General features: G+C 39.9%; 1 protein-coding gene across 3 annotated transcripts in view; it reads right to left on the reverse strand.

The window, feature by feature from the left end:
* The window catches only part of PALS2 (protein associated with LIN7 2, MAGUK p55 family member), a 114,741-nt gene extending 99,796 nt beyond the window's left edge, over nt 1–14,945 (reverse strand). For 2 of the 3 annotated variants that reach the window (XM_086694210.1, XM_086694235.1), the window contains exon 1: nt 14,808–14,945. The gene's annotated coding sequence lies outside the window, so the exon portion shown is untranslated. Of the gene's footprint in view, nt 1–14,107; nt 14,234–14,807 lie in introns of those variants that run through there. The other variant, XM_086694219.1, reaches the window with a different exon arrangement.
* Nucleotides 14,946–15,786: the final 841 nt, after the last annotated feature.

Raw genomic sequence — 15,786 nt, forward strand, 5'->3', positions numbered from 1 at the left:
CTACTGACATTCTGATATTTCCTTGTTATGTGGGGTTGTCCTATAAATTATTTAGCAGCATCCCTGGCCTCTACCCACTAGACACTAACAAGCATCCCCACTCCCACCTCCACCCCAAATGTGACAATTAAAACTGTTTTCAGATATTACCAAATGTCCTGTGGGAGGCAAAATTGCCCCAGAATCAGTTGTATATTTTAAATAACACAAATAGATGCACAAAGCTAATACAGTTTGATATTTCTAACATCAAAATCATCCAATTTTCTTGCTCACCTAGTAAATGTCTCATAATAATTTAGCTCTATACAGAAAATAAGTACTTGGTATACAGTGTTTAGTGAAATAAAAAAAAAAAAAAAAATGTCAGAGAGGAAAGCCCATGACCATACTTTACATGTGTTATCTAATAGTAAAAATCAAGTCACATACTTCTCTCATTTGCCCACAACTTCTAACATTGTTTTAATGTTAACATTGTTTAATGCATCTTTCAAGTGTTTGAATACTTTTAAAATGTTTTAGGGGCGCCTGGGTGGCGCAGTCGGTTAAGCGTCCGACTTCAGCCAGGTCACGATCTCGCGCTCCGTGAGTTCGAGCCCCGCGTCGGGCTCTGGGCTGATGGCTCAGAGCCTGGAGCCTGTTTCCGATTCTGTGTCTCCCTCTCTCTCTGCCCCTCCCCTGTTCATGCTCTGTCTCTCTCTGTCCCAAAAATAAATAAACGTTGAAAAAAAAAAAAAAAAGAAACTTTAAAAAAAAAATAAATAAAATGTTTTAAAATTCTTTAATATTCTTATAATCTTCCTATCAGTATCTTGGTTTCCTTTTTAACTTTTAAAGCTTATTTATTATTGAGAGACAGAGACAGAATGTGAGCGAGGGAAGAGCAGAGAGAGAGGCAGACACAGAATCCGAAGCAGGCTCCAGGCTTTGAGCTGTCAGCACTGAGCCTGACTCAGGACTTGAACCCATGAACCACGAGATCATGACCTGAGCTGAAATCACAAGTCGGCCGCTTAACCAACTTAGCCACCCAGGCACCCCTAAGCATCTTGATTTTCTAAGTTTCCCTTTTCTCTAATATTTACAGTTCCTTTGCCCCTCCCTTCCATGACAACCACATAGCTCACCCATCATCCTTACTGTAAATATCTTTCCTTTGAACTTAACAGTATTTTATGCAGGGATAAATGAAATGTGACTAATACCCAGGTAAGTGATTGCAAAAGACATCTCCATCCTTTAATAATAATAAAGCGGTCAAATATAGTTAAGAATACATTGCTTAAATCTAAGGAGTACAAAAAGTTATTTAAAAAATAAGAACCTAAATGAACCTTTAAACAAGATCAGGGCTTACCTTGGGAAAAGATCCCCAAACCCTGAAGATCCAGGGACTGTCCTTTGCCTAGGAATTCCTTGCAAACTTCAAGACACCCCTTTATGTCATGTGGACACAGGGAACTCATAATTGCCCTGTATCCAACTCTCATTCCTCATTCCTTCTGCCACCACTTTCAAGCTCTTATTTCCTTTAAATTATCACTCCAAGAGGGGTGCCTCAGTGGCTCAGTCGGTTAAGCGTCCGACCTCCACTCAGGTCATGATCTCATGGTTCGGTTCGTGGGTTTGAGCTCCTGGTCAGGCTCTGTGCTGACAGCTCAGAGCCTGGAGTCTGCTTCAGATTCTGTGTTTCCCTCTCTCTCTGCTCCTTCCCCACTTGCTCGCTCTCTCTCTCAAAAATGAATAAACATTAAAAAAAGTTTTTTTTTTAATTATCACTGCAAGTCTCTTTCCACTATTCTCTTCTTCACTGTAACTCACCCAGCACAAAACTATCACACAGATCATGTAAAAATGTCATTTTAATGACAATACTAGATTAGAAAATTTTTTTATTATCTGAGAATGTTTAAATTTTTCTTTTAAAAATCTAGTTTTATCTATTCAGCCTAATTCCTCTATTCTCTAATATAAACTATTCTAACCATTGTTCTTTTTTACTTTGTATATGCACAAACACATCTCTTCCTACTTAAATGCCTTCACTGCTGTTACCCCACCCAACAGTGTTCTTTTTTTCTTAGCTATTCAATACCTAATCAATTTATAACACACTTCTTGCTCTTTTAGAATCAAAGGTTTAGAGCTGAAAGGACTCATCTCAAAATTAATTCAATCAAGTGAGTAGCAAAGTCCCTCCCTACAGATGAGAATTTCTTTTCCTAAACTTCAAACTCTTTCAGAACTTAGCTGCACATGATAAAATGCTATTTATATGGTAATTTGTGCTTCCTAATTTCAGTAATAAATATTAAACACAGCCTATGAGCATGGGACAATGTTTGGCTGAGCGGATGCAAAGACAGTTTCTTTCTTCACATAAACCATATATACTGGGGCGCCTGGGTGGCGCAGTCGGTTAAGCGTCCGACTTCAGCCAGGTCACGATCTCGCGGTCCGTGAGTTTGAGCCCCGCGTCAGGCTCTGGGCTGATGGCTCAGAGCCTGGAGCCTGTTTCCGATTCTGTGTCTCCCTCTCTCTCTGCCCCTCCCCCGTTCATGCTCTGTCTCTCTCTGTCCCAAAAATAAATAAACGTTGAAAAAAAAATTAAAAAAAAAATAAATAAATAAACCATATATAGTAACCTTTTTATTGTGTGAAATTCCAGTATATACATATATACACACATTTACTTTCAGTGAAAATCTCTACTTGACTATAATGAGTTCTAAGGTGCTCTTTTTGGAGGTATTTTGGGAAAAGGGGGAACTGCAGGTTTGGAAGATAAAAGAGAAGGGAAATAAAGAGATGACAGAGTAAGAGAAGGTATTTTCAGTGTGCTCTTAGAAGAGACAGAAGAAGGAGCAAAACAAATTTCCAGCCTTCAATCTGAAAAGTCTTTGGGGAAGGAGAGAAAGGATATGAGAATGAGAAGGACAAGCCAAGTCAGTGTTACATTATGTTATGTTCTGATGAGTGCTAGCATGAAATTACCATGGGTAGAACTATAAATACCTACTCAGCTCTAGCAAGCTGAGTTAAATAAAGGTTACTAAAAGCTTATTTTTTTAATTTAAATATCCAAGTTATGCTATCTCTAGAGCAAACAGTTGGAACTACAAGTTGGAGTAACTTTTAAGTGAAAGTAAGAAAGACACTTTTTTATAAGACACCCTAAAAAATGCTTAAGAATTTTAAGAACTGCCCAGCCCATTCCCCCTAGATTGGAAATCTGAAAAGTTTCTTTCAAGAAAGTGGGAGTAAATGGAAAATAACTATATAGTACGTGGTATTTCCAAATTTAATTGCATAAAATGTTGATAATCTGTTTGATATATTTTATTTAAGGTTTTAATTGGATGAACATTAGAAGTCTATAAAGATTTTTAAAGGGTTCGTTCACAATCACAAACTCCTTAACCTTATTTCCCCCATAACATCTTAAATTCCTTCAGGGACTATCTGTCTACCTTTGGATTTTCAAGAACCTAATGCTAAGAATGATGAGGGCATCCAGGGATGACTTTGACTACTTTTGCCTTAATAGGTGTTCCAACCTTAACACATTGTTTAAAGTTTTTTTTCATTTATCCCCCATTCCAAAAGATTACTCGTTTGAGAAAGAAAATGAAAAACATCTGAATCAACTTACATACAAATATGCATGACCATTGTTTAATTTCTGAAATAAGGAACTTGAATGAATTAAATGTCTTTAACTCAGTTACCTACATTTCTTACATCAAAGTCCCAAATAGAAGGGCATTTACCAGATGAATAAAAAGGCGTATAATTTTATGTAAAGCTAAATTTGCCATAAAACATTTTATATGTACACGGACATATATATTCTAGGTAATACAAAAAGACAAATCCACCTGAAGACAGCCACATTCATACAAGATACTAAAAAATTCCTATTATGTGATAATGAACAATTAGGAACATATTACAAGCATGGCCATTCTGTTCATTCAAAAAAAAAAAAAAAAAAAAAAAAAAGGCTACATTCCCAAACACTATTTACTTCTGTAGACTTTTAGAGGGAAAGCAGGAGGAAAAATAAGGGCTATGTGAGTTTTATAAACTCTTCAGATTATGTTGGAAGGATCTTTGAGTTCATATCTTCATCTTGTAAACACACTTAAATGTCATGTAAAAATAAGACTTATTAACTTTAGTTAACAGCACATAATTCATTGGACTACTTTAAAAGCAAAGCTCTTTTAAAAAAATATTTACTGAATGAGACATAGCTCATAGCAGAGTGAAAAAAAAAAACAAAGTTATGAATCAGGCAAAGGCAACTGAAAACATTATTCAACAAATATTTTTCAGTGTACATATAACACTGAACCTAATGGTAGGTGATGGAAAGGAAACTGACATTTACTGAACACTTAAAATGTACCAGGCTCTGTGCTGGACACTTGTATTATCTAACTAAAATCTTATAGTAACACTATAGATATTCTAACCTGTTTTAGAGACGAGGTATATTGAGTTCAGTGGTAACACGAGACATGTCTGCCAGCAAGCTTACTGTCTGGTACCAGGTAAAGCTCTGTGTCCTGAACAAAGTAAAAGAGCTGGAAGTTAGAAAAACTGGGATTACAACCCATGTCTCAAGCTCTTTTGCCACGCTAATAATAAACTATATAAGCAGTGAAAATATTTCGCTAATAAGCAAAACTCCAAATAAAAATGAAAAGCCAATGTTTCCTTTAGTAAAAAAGTAACCCAAGCATTAAGTTGGTAATAACAATAAAGTATTTATAGTAACATCCTATAATTTATAAACTGTAATTACAGTATTAAAACAGAATTTTCTACAACTTCCAAAAATTTGGAAGCAACTAGGATATGAGTTCTCATCATACTGCCAGATTAGAAGCTATGCAAATTAGCTGCAATGGAGAGTCGTATTCCCAGTATCTTGGGGAGCTGTTACTTAGACAAAACAGAATTTCTTTATATATAACATATTACACATACGTATTACTTCTATTACATATATATATGTATGTGTGTGTGTGTGTGTAAAATACATGCACACACACAACTGTATTTAATACAAGACCATGGAGTTATATTGTTCTTCATATGAAAATCCAGTTGAATGCTTTGGAGAGACCCTAAGAAAGCAAATGACCAAACAACAACAAGAAAACCAAGAGTGATCTGTATAATTAAACATAAAACAACTATAAACAACTGAGGAGTAATAAAACATACAAGGATCCTACACTCAGATTCTTTCATAAACTTTTAAGTTCTTGCTCCAAAGCTAGGAATTGGTGATAATGCACTAATCTATAGAAGAATGATGACCCAGGGCTCCAGGCAAAAGATACATACTCAAAGAAGACTGGCACATGAATGTATATTTATATTTTTAAGTAAAAATATATTAAACTACATGTGAATCATTTTTTAATGACCCCTCACTTAAGTCAACTTTCAATCAACCACAACCACCACTAGTCATAATCAACTCAGATTAGGGGGGTTTTACTCATAACATGTGCTGATACAAGTATATAGCTTTTTTCAAGAATGATAGATACACAAGAAAATCCTGGCAATAGTTAACTTTAAAATAGTGTTTCTCAGGGCACCTGGGTGGCTCAGTCGGTTAAGTGTCTGACTTCGGCTCAGGTCATGATCTCATGGTCTGTGAGTTCGAGCCCCGCGTTGGGCTCTGGGCTGACAGCTCAGAGCGTGGAGCCTGCTTCGGATTCTGTGTCTCCCTCTCTCTCTGCCCCTCCCCCGCTCACGCTCTGTCTCTATCAAAAATAAAATGTAAAAAAATTTAAAAAAAAAAATAAATAAAATAAAATAGTGTTTCTCAATCTCAGCACTATGACATGTAGGGTTGGATAATTCTTTGCCATGGCAGTCTGTCCCATACACTGATGGGCCAGGCCCATCCCTGGCGTCTGATAAGTGGCCTCCCAGTTATAACAGCCAAACGTCCCTGGGGGAGTGAGAAGGCAGCAAAATCTATCCCTGGCTAAGAAATACTGACTTACAAAGAGAGGGATGGAATGGGGCATAAAGACTTTTACCAGCACTCCTTTTCTGGACTACTTAAATTATTACTATAGCAGGCTGAATAATGGTCCCCCAAAGATACTCAGGTCTTGGTCCCTGGAACCTGTGAAACGTTACCGTATTTGGAGAAAGAGTCTGCATATGTGATTGGAAATCCTGTGACATGGAGATTATTAAGGATCATTATGTGGGCCCTAAATGCCATTATATGGGTCTTTATAAAAGAAAGGCAAAGGGAGAGGTTTCCTTCTCTCATGCACACAGAAGGTGGTAAGAACAGAGCTAAGAGACTTGAAATACTGCCCATGAAGACTAGAACAATGCAACCACAAGCTAAGGAATGCTGGTAGCCATCAGAAACATGACAGAGGCAAAGGACAGATTCTCCTCCTGAGCCTCTGAGGGAGCACAGCCCTGCTGACACACTGATTTTGGCCCAAGGATACTGATTTCAGACCTCTGGCCTCCAGAAGTGTGAGAGAATACATTTCTTTTGTTTTAAACTTATTAAGTTTATGGCAATTTCTTATAGCAGACACAGAAAACTGACACAATCATATATAAGAGTTTTATTTTGATTTTAAAAATCTGTTTCTGATGAGCAGATGAAATTTGTGGACAGCATTTAGCATAGTCTTAAAATATAATAAGCATTCAATAACATTGTTCATGCCACTGACACTATGACTAAGCTCCAAGCTCTTGGTACTAAGAAGAAAAATTAAGGATGTTCAAACAGTAAAACTGGGCATACATATGCACAAGGCTCATGTGAGCGAAAGCACATAAATCAGCCACTCATATGATGTGTTCTTGACAGTTATGTAAGTGTTGTGCTACAATCTGTCCTGTACTGTAAAGATAAGTTGTGCATGAGGCCAGCCAATGATAGCTTCTTGGGAGAGGCAAGCTTGAACATTTATTAGTAAAGAACAAACAAGGTTACAAAGGGAAGAGTATGAAAGTGAGCAAAGCAATGGAAATCAATTTGATGCTTGTAGAGATATCAATCTGACTAAAGTAGACATCATGGTAAGAGACCAAATTCTAGGGTTAGCATTATGTAAATGGTATAGGACCCTAAAAGCTATGCTGATTTGGTTATTAAAGAGAATATTTTACAGAATGTATTATTTTACAAATATTGGCTTTCAGTGACTTTAAAAATATAAACATAATCTGGCCCTACACCAGACCTACTAAATTAGAATCCTTTGGTGTAGAATAACTCTAAAGGATTTGACACCTGCTAAGGTGGAGAACCTCTGTACCAAAGTCAAATCATGATAAATGACCTACAGAATAAAAATATTATAAAGTATATATCATATCCTTGAAGTATGTACTCAGCTAAACTAGCTTAGCATTTTCCTAGGTGAAAATTCTTCCTAAGATGTAGCCCCTCTGGGTTCTACCACATACTTTCTCTAAACTAATCCCTCAACACTTTTCCTTTCCTAAGCATATGCCCTTGATCTGCTCAGTCATTTCCCTATTTTCTCACAAATTTTTCTAGAATAATTCCATGCATCTTAAGCTGCCCTACCCACTTTTAATATCTAATCCAACTAAGATCTGACAATATTTTATAGAACAAAAGAACCATGTAAAAGTAAAGTTCCACTAATGTATTAGAAACAATTTATGAAACTGTCCTATTGACCATTTATTATAATAAAACCTTAAGTACATTTATAAAGTAAAATTCTAAATCACTTTTTACAAAAGATTTCCAAAAGCATAAAATTATGAAGGGAGTCTATGAAGAGCCACAGTTCACTTGAATCTACTTAAGTGTTTACTAAGTAGTTAACAAAGTGCTAGGCCCTGAAAGATACAAAGTATATGAAAATCTCAGTGATTTGGAAACAAACTTGAGCACTAGAGTAAAAGATAGGGGTGATCTGGGAATAGAAACTGAATATGATCCTAAAAGGAATCTCCTTTGTTGGTGGGGGGGAGAAGGGTAGTGATCTTGTTGGCTTTACCCTAGCCTGGGCTTGTTTCATGACTAAAGCTAAATATAAAACAATACAAGCTAGAGTGCAGATAATTAAGTTGTACATTCTTTCCTCTCCCATAAATACCTACATTAATTTATGCATATTTCCAGGTATTTCTATTTACCTCAGTACTCTTCAGAAAGTTCAATCACATCAAATTCTATTCATTTATATTTCCACCAGCAACAAAAGAGAGCACCTTTTAGTGTCTATCCTCCTCAAAAGTATTATCAAATTCTTTTGGTCTAATTTCTGAAAATTGTATCTCATAGTTTTAATTTAATTTATATTATGTATGAGTTTGAATATACAGTAAAACCTTGGTTTGTGAGCATAATTCGTTCTGGAAACATGCTTGTAATCCAAAGCACTTGTATATCAAAGCAAATTTCCCCATAAGAAATAATGGAAACTCACATGATTTGTTCCACAACCCAAAAATATTCATATAAAAATGATTACAATACTATAATACAAAATAATAAAGAAAATACAAAATATAAAGAAAAATAAAATACACTTCACTTACCTTTGACAACCTTTGCGGCTAGTGTGAGGGAGTCATGCAGGATGACTTTCATTATTATGTATGGAATCACTGATATCTATTAGCTCAATGGAATCTTTTTCTTTTCATGCAGCTTTTAACAAGGAACCTATCCCATGACACTTGCTTTTTGTCTCCTTTTGAAGATTTCGCAGAAACGAGACATTGTGTCGTCGTTAAACAGATTCATCACTTGTACTGCTACAGCCTTATTCGAGTGATGCTTTTCTACAAAATTTTGCACTGTTTCCCACATTTTACACATCTCCCTAACCTTATTTGAAGTGAGGGATTCCACCACCTTCTTTTCCTCTACAGATGAGATGCAGACATAGAAAATCTTCTTATAAAATCTTACAACTTCAGCCACTTGCATACCTCGTTCGTACTTCTTGATGATTTCCCTCTTAACTTCCATCGTAGTCATCTGCTTCTTCTCACTGGTAGCCTTTCTTATCAACCTTTTTCTGCATGGGGGCCATTTTATAGACTTGCACGGATGTTGACTACAGTAAAGTACTAATAAACTCTTGTCATTTACTCTATTTAATGAAACTGGCAATAAGGCAGCAAAGGGTCTATACCTGCAGGCAGCCTGACCTAGAATGAAGGAAAGCTTCATTCCTAAGCTTACTCTTGTATGGAAAAGCAAATGACTGTCCATAGGTTCTTTGAAGTGACAAAAAATACACTACTGCCAGTTGAGGGCACCTTCCAATGTTCTGAAAAATCAATGATTTCTGCCAAACACCGCAGCCTGAGACCAAGTATCTGAGCATGGGAGACGATCACTCATAATCCCAAAGTGAGCGAGAGAAGAACTATTGGCTCAGTTGTGATCGTGTGACATTCGGTGTCACGTACTAGTAATGCAAGACATCACTAGTTTATCAAGTTAAAATTTATTAGAAATGTTTGCTGTCTTGTGGAATACTGGCAGAACAAGTTACTTGCAACCCAAGGTTTTACTGTCTGTGCTTAGGAATCATTCAGATTTCCTTTTCTGTGAATTATCTGTCTATAATCTTTGCCTAACTTTATGGTTGTTCTTTTTCTTATCAATTTGCAGATATTCATTATATATTAAGGAAGTTTGCCTTTTGTCTGCAATACAAGTTGCAAATATCTTCCGCAGCTCCTATATTACCATCATGCCGTGTTTGATCACTTCTTTCCTTCACGTATATATATTGCCCTCAACCAAACTATAAATTCCTACCATGAAAGAAAGGACATTTCTTTTGAATATCACAACAGTGCTTTTCAGATCTTCTAACTTTATATACCAGCAAAATTTAAAAGAAGGGAAACCAAACTTCTAGGGTTAGTAAAGGGTGAACATTAATTATCCTTGTAGCATCTACTTGGGCTGTCTCTCCAATCCCTTTTCACATGGTTACAGCAAATGCCACCAAGTTCTAATAGTACAACATAAGTCGTGGAACTGGGGAGAAATGGGTACTAGATGAATCTCTTTCCTGTCATCCGGGATGGTACTGAGAAAACTCAGGAGATGCTGCCAGCCACGTATTCCATTAAGAGGATGAAAAAGTGATCCTCCACAGCAAGAGAAGAAATGAAGCAAATGTGCATGAGGAATAAAGAGATGAAGTGTATCATTCTGGCACCAGATGGAGTTCTTTGTCTCAACCTTTGGATTTCATCAGATACTCCCTGCATTTTTATAATAAATCTTACCTCTTGTTTATACCAGTTAGATGAATTTCTATTACTTAGAGCCAAAAGTAGCCTACCATCTACTCAAATCATTCCATAAAGGGACATTTTAACACCAAAAGCTGAGTAAGGAGAGAACCTCAGATTCTTAAAGAGGGAATATTTATTTAATAGCAGCTGTGTGCCAGGAACAGGTTTAAGTCCTTGAAATATAGTTAAACAAAAGAGATACAATTACTGTTTCCATGGGGCTTACAGTCTAGTGAGAGTAGACAGATAATATAAAAATACAATGTCAGATAGTGATAAGCAGTTGGCAGGAAAAAAAATTTAAAGGTAATGAGATAGAAAGAAATAAGGATAGTGTTATTCTATGGGGTGGTTAGATAATACTGCTTATCTGAGAAGATCATATTTGAACTGAAACTTGAAATGATGAAAAGGAGCCAGTCATGTAATGTTTTAGGAAGAGAATTCCAGGCAGAGTGCAAAGTCCTAAGTTAGGAACAAACCATTACATTTCTGGGACAAAAAGTAGGGCTATGTAGATAGAATATAGTGAATAAGGAGGATGTTAAAGAAGTGGTAAAGGAATAATCTAAGAAGAAGAGATATGAGATGGTGAAGTACATAGGGATGAGTTCATGTATAGGAACTAGTAGGCAGGAAAGGATTTGAAAATAACAAGCTTTATGAAAAACACACTGTATTTCTCATATTGTCTTGAATCATTGATAACTTTAACAAAACAGGCCTTTAGAAATCACCATCCCCAAGTACTCAACACAATCTTGAAGTTAGCTAGAAATGAACACTTCCTAAGCAGAAAATATCCTGTTGAACATTTTTTTTTTATTTAAGACAAAAGCAAAGCCATTTAAAAAGAAGAATCTAGGATGATAAAATTATAAAGACTACTCCACATTCTATCCTATTTACTATGATCAAGGATGTACAAAGGTCTTAGTTAAGGAAGAACATAAAAATTTAAGTTCTTTCTAAGCTACAATAAACATAACACCCTTCACTATTACTAAATTGGACATTGCCTAGGTTAAATACTATCAGAGGAGAAAAAGTGGACACCAGGATTCTAAGAACAGCCACAGCATAATTTAACAAAGTCAACAAAGTTGTGAATTTTAATCTTATCTTTACTACTACAAAAAAAGGAAGAACTTCTCCCTTTGTGGTGAAATTGGGTACAAGGGGTGCCTTAATATCTCTTCCTCTGAAAGCTTTTTAAAATAGAAGACCAACCTGTTTGAAGAGGTTCAGATATGGAACGCCTCACAGAAAAGACTTTTCTCCAGATCCTTCCAGACAACTTCTGTGTAAACTAGGCAAGTAATCAAGCCTACATGGCTACTAAGATTAATGTCAGTTAAGTCAGGCTTTGAAAGCTCTAATGTACTCATGAATCTCATCTTTCATTATGTTAGTTAGCCCACTTAACAATAGACCAAAAAGTAGACTGTTAATAACACAATCTATAAAGAGAGGTACTTTGTGAGTGTGGTGTGAGTTAAGAGAAAAAAAAAAAGTCATTAGACACCTTGATCAAGACTTGATTCTAAGCGCATCCTCCTCAACACGTTGCCAGCAGTTTGGCAAAGTGCCGGAGATGATTAGCAGCCAGTGTACGTAAGGCAGTGATATGGTCAACCTAAAGTGTATAGTCTCCCCCCAGCGGTCATAGACAAATAAGAAGAGTGGAGAAATCATTGCAGCTTCTGTGAGAATGACCACAAGATTCACTATGCAGAAACTGGTTGCTACAAAAATAAAAGAAAATCTTTAATTCAAAACTAGCAACCTATCAGTAAAGAGATATTTTATGTTTATATGTTCTTATGATATTCATAAATGTGAAGCCTAGTTTTGGAAGTAAAGAACTGACAAGTAAAATAAAACTAGCAATAATTTTTCTCAGTATAATTTTTTAAGGAATAAACAGTATCTTCAGACAACCCAATATTTGTGTTATTTAAAAACAGGCAGGTGTTCATTCTTCCTGAAATAAATAGCATATCCCTTGTAAGTCAACCACATTTACCCGAAGTAGAGTTCTGATATAATTTAGTCACTTACCAAATAAATTACCTTGGAAAAGAAAATTATCAGTGTTATATACCTAATGCCTACTCTGCAAAACACTCTTTCAAAAACCACCCAGAACTACTATAATTCATATAAAGTGATGTAAAACATACAAATTGGTCCTCTTGTTTCTTTGAATATTTATTTCCTTGGTGTTTTTACAATTAGATAGCCTTTGACTAGCACTTACCCTGTATTATTTGCAACTCTCAGTAATAATTTGCTGTTACTCCCTTTTAACAAAGCTTCGACGTCAAAAATGTCAAAGGTATTTAATTAAAGCATCTGCTGTCTTCTAACCATCAATTATTAAAATGGTAAAATATATCTTAAAAATATAGTAAATACTCAACTTCAATTTAAAAGGAGCCTTTTTAAAAGGTAACACAATTATGGTTGTCTTGGTTATCCCAAGCTAAAAAGAAGGGGAGTGGGGAAGGAGGGAGAGAAGCAGGCGGTGTAGTCTTCTGGAACAATTTCAGCCTGAAATGAGACTCAGGAAAAAAGCAAACTGCTCCCTCAAATGTTTAAGAAAAATATGATTCATTTCTAAAAAATCCAACAGTTGGCTCTGAGAACAAAAAAGGAGTCTGTCTTATATAGTGCTACCAGACTTGCTTAAGCACCTTAATTTTATTTAATCTAGAATGTAAAATAATTCATTAAAAAAAATTCCAGGTGAAAAAGGAATTGAGTAGCATCTATGAGGACACACGGATGGACGGATGGACACACGCACACACCCGTGGTGTTTTTTTTCATAAAGATATTTACTGTGTAACCCCAAAGGACAAAATAGAGCAATTAAAAGTGTTACCATTTGAATATTATGTAACCCTAGTCTAAAATAAAAGAAACATGGACCTTAAAAAGTAACATGTAGTGCAAACATATATTTAAACAGGTATTTAAGCATATGATAGATTTCCGATACAAATGACCTCAAAATGACACAACCCACAAAAGTTCTTTGTTTACTGTAAAAAGGCCTCAGAAGATGTGACTACAATCAGGCCTCATACCTTACCACAACTCCACAGTAGATACCTAAAATAAGCATTTATTACCTGACGTCCGTTGTTATACGTATGTACCGCAACTATCTCTGCATTGATAGTTACCTTGCCTAATATATTCGACATACATAAGTTTCCAAACGACCATTTCATAGATGCCAAGGATAGAAATGGCTGCTAAACCATACTCCAACTGAAGAGCATTTTTACACACCTCAAATGTTGTGAGCCAGATTACAAGAAGACTAATTCAGGAAGCATAAAGTAAAATTCCAACAATCCCCCAAGGCGTAGGAAAGAGTAAAACGTGGCTAGCTTCTTGACCTTAACAAGCTGTTTACAAGTAATGCGGAGAATTTTCTGAGCTTCCCCATCAGCCTTCAATTCCCTTCCTCGCCTGCCCCCAGCCCCCTTACATAAATGCATGCCCCAAGTGATGGAAGTTTAACGGCTATAATCTCCAACTGTAATCTCAGGAGCTGGTGAGATTGAGACTAAACTCCCAATAAAGTGTTAAAAAAGTCCTTCTGGGGGGGGGGGGAGGGAATTCACCAACCAATCCACATCCTGCCATCATACTGGCCTGTTTGAGCCCTCAATCGACTCCCTAGGGGCCCTTCACCCCGCCAAAAAAAAAAAAAAAAAAAAAAAAAAAAAACCCAAAAAACAAAAGACACCAGCACCTTTCTGGTTCCATATTAACGTACCGAGGATCGAAAAACACTGCCTCAGCAACGAACGCCTCCGGAGCAGCGTGTGCACGGCCCACAACCACTTTGACCAAAGGAGTCTCGTGCCTCGGAAGTAGCAGCAGTAGTTGCAGAAAGCCTCCTCCCGCAAGAACTTGGGGCTCGGGAGCACGCCAGAAGCCGGCGGAATCGCCCCCTCTCGGCACTGACCCCGAAGGTGTCAGTCACAGCAACTACCGCCCCCGGCGCGGCTCTCCATTCATGCCTTAAACGCCACTCCCGCCGCAGAGGGTGTCGGCGCCCGCGCACCGCTTCCAGAGCCCGGAGGGGGCCCTGCGCGCCCCCAGCCCCAGCCTTGCCCCAGCCGGGGCCGCGCCGGGGAGCGCGTGGAGAGAGCTGGGCGCCGCGCGCCGGCGGGCAGCATGGGCCAGACACGTTGCCGCGCTCCGGCCCGCCCGCCCGCAGCCCGGGAGCCAGGGGCCCGGCAAATCGCGCCCCTTCTGCGCCGGCCGGGCCGGGCCAGGCGCGCGAGCAGCCCTCCCCGCCCGCGCCGCCTCCGCCGCCCGGGCCCCCGGCGCGCCGAGCCCAGGTGCTGAGGGGGCGGGGCGGGCCAGGGTCCCCGCGTGGCGCACGGCGACGAGCAACAGGGCGCCCCCCGGCCGGCCGCGGCGCGCGGCGAGACCGTTACCCCAGAGGCATGGGGGCCCCGGCAACTCACCGGCTCGCACCTCGGCCGCCTCCGCGACGCCGCCGCTCCCCTGCGCCCGCCGCCGCCGCTGCTCTCCCTCAGCCGCAGGCGCCGCCGAGCAGCCCCATCTACAAACTCGGGGCTCGTAGTTGGGAATTGGAAATGCGGCTCTCACTCCTCTCCGCCTCCCCTCCCTCCGCCCCCTCCCTCGCTCCCCACTCCGCCCCGGCTACGGTCGCCGGCGCCGGCGCCGCCACCACCGCGCGCTCGGCCAACCTCCCCTCAGCCGCCCTCCTCCCCCTGCTCCTCGCGCCGCCGTTGCTGCCGCCGCCGGGGCGCGCTCCTCCTCGGCCTCGCGCGTGCGCCGGACGCCGGGGAGCGCGCGCTCGGGCGCGAGGAGGCGTCGCCGCCTCCGGGAAGCCGGGCTCCGCCCCTCCGGCCGCGGCGCGGCGGCCAGGTGGAGCCCCCCCTCCGAGCGCCGGCAGACAGCGCCCGCGGCGTCGGGGCCTGACGGCGCCGCCTGCGCCCGGCCTCCTCTCCCGGGTCTCCTGGCCCCGGCCCGGAACCGCGCCCGCAAGAGGGTCGGTCAGATCCAATCGGCGCTGTTCTTCCGGGCCGAAATCGCCGCTGTCGTTCAGCATTTACTAACAGGCAAGGTACTTCGTGGGACGTAAAAGAGGCTCCTCCCTGTCCTTTCCAAGAGTTTACATGAAAAGAACCCAGTCTTGGGGCACAGAGGATAAACAGACTCCCGAAGGAAAGCCTCTGGAGAATCTCCTCCCCTCCCCTTCACACACACACCCCACCCGTGGTTCCGATGCGTATTTAGCAGGGTCTACAACGCTGATGGTGTCCTTCGTGAATTTTTCTCCCGAAGGCCCAGCCGGGGAGAGTGATTCACACCCGAGGAAATGGACTGGCACGAGCCCTTTTCATAGAACCGAGGGTCTGGTATCCCGTGATAACTCCCAGAGCTGGCTTTGCTGGAGATTCCCAGTTCACCAGTTGT

Source organism: Puma concolor, chromosome A2 (genome assembly GCF_028749965.1).
Source record: "Puma concolor isolate L17-30 chromosome A2, mPumCon1.1.hap2, whole genome shotgun sequence".
Taxonomy (NCBI): Eukaryota; Metazoa; Chordata; class Mammalia; order Carnivora; family Felidae; genus Puma; species Puma concolor.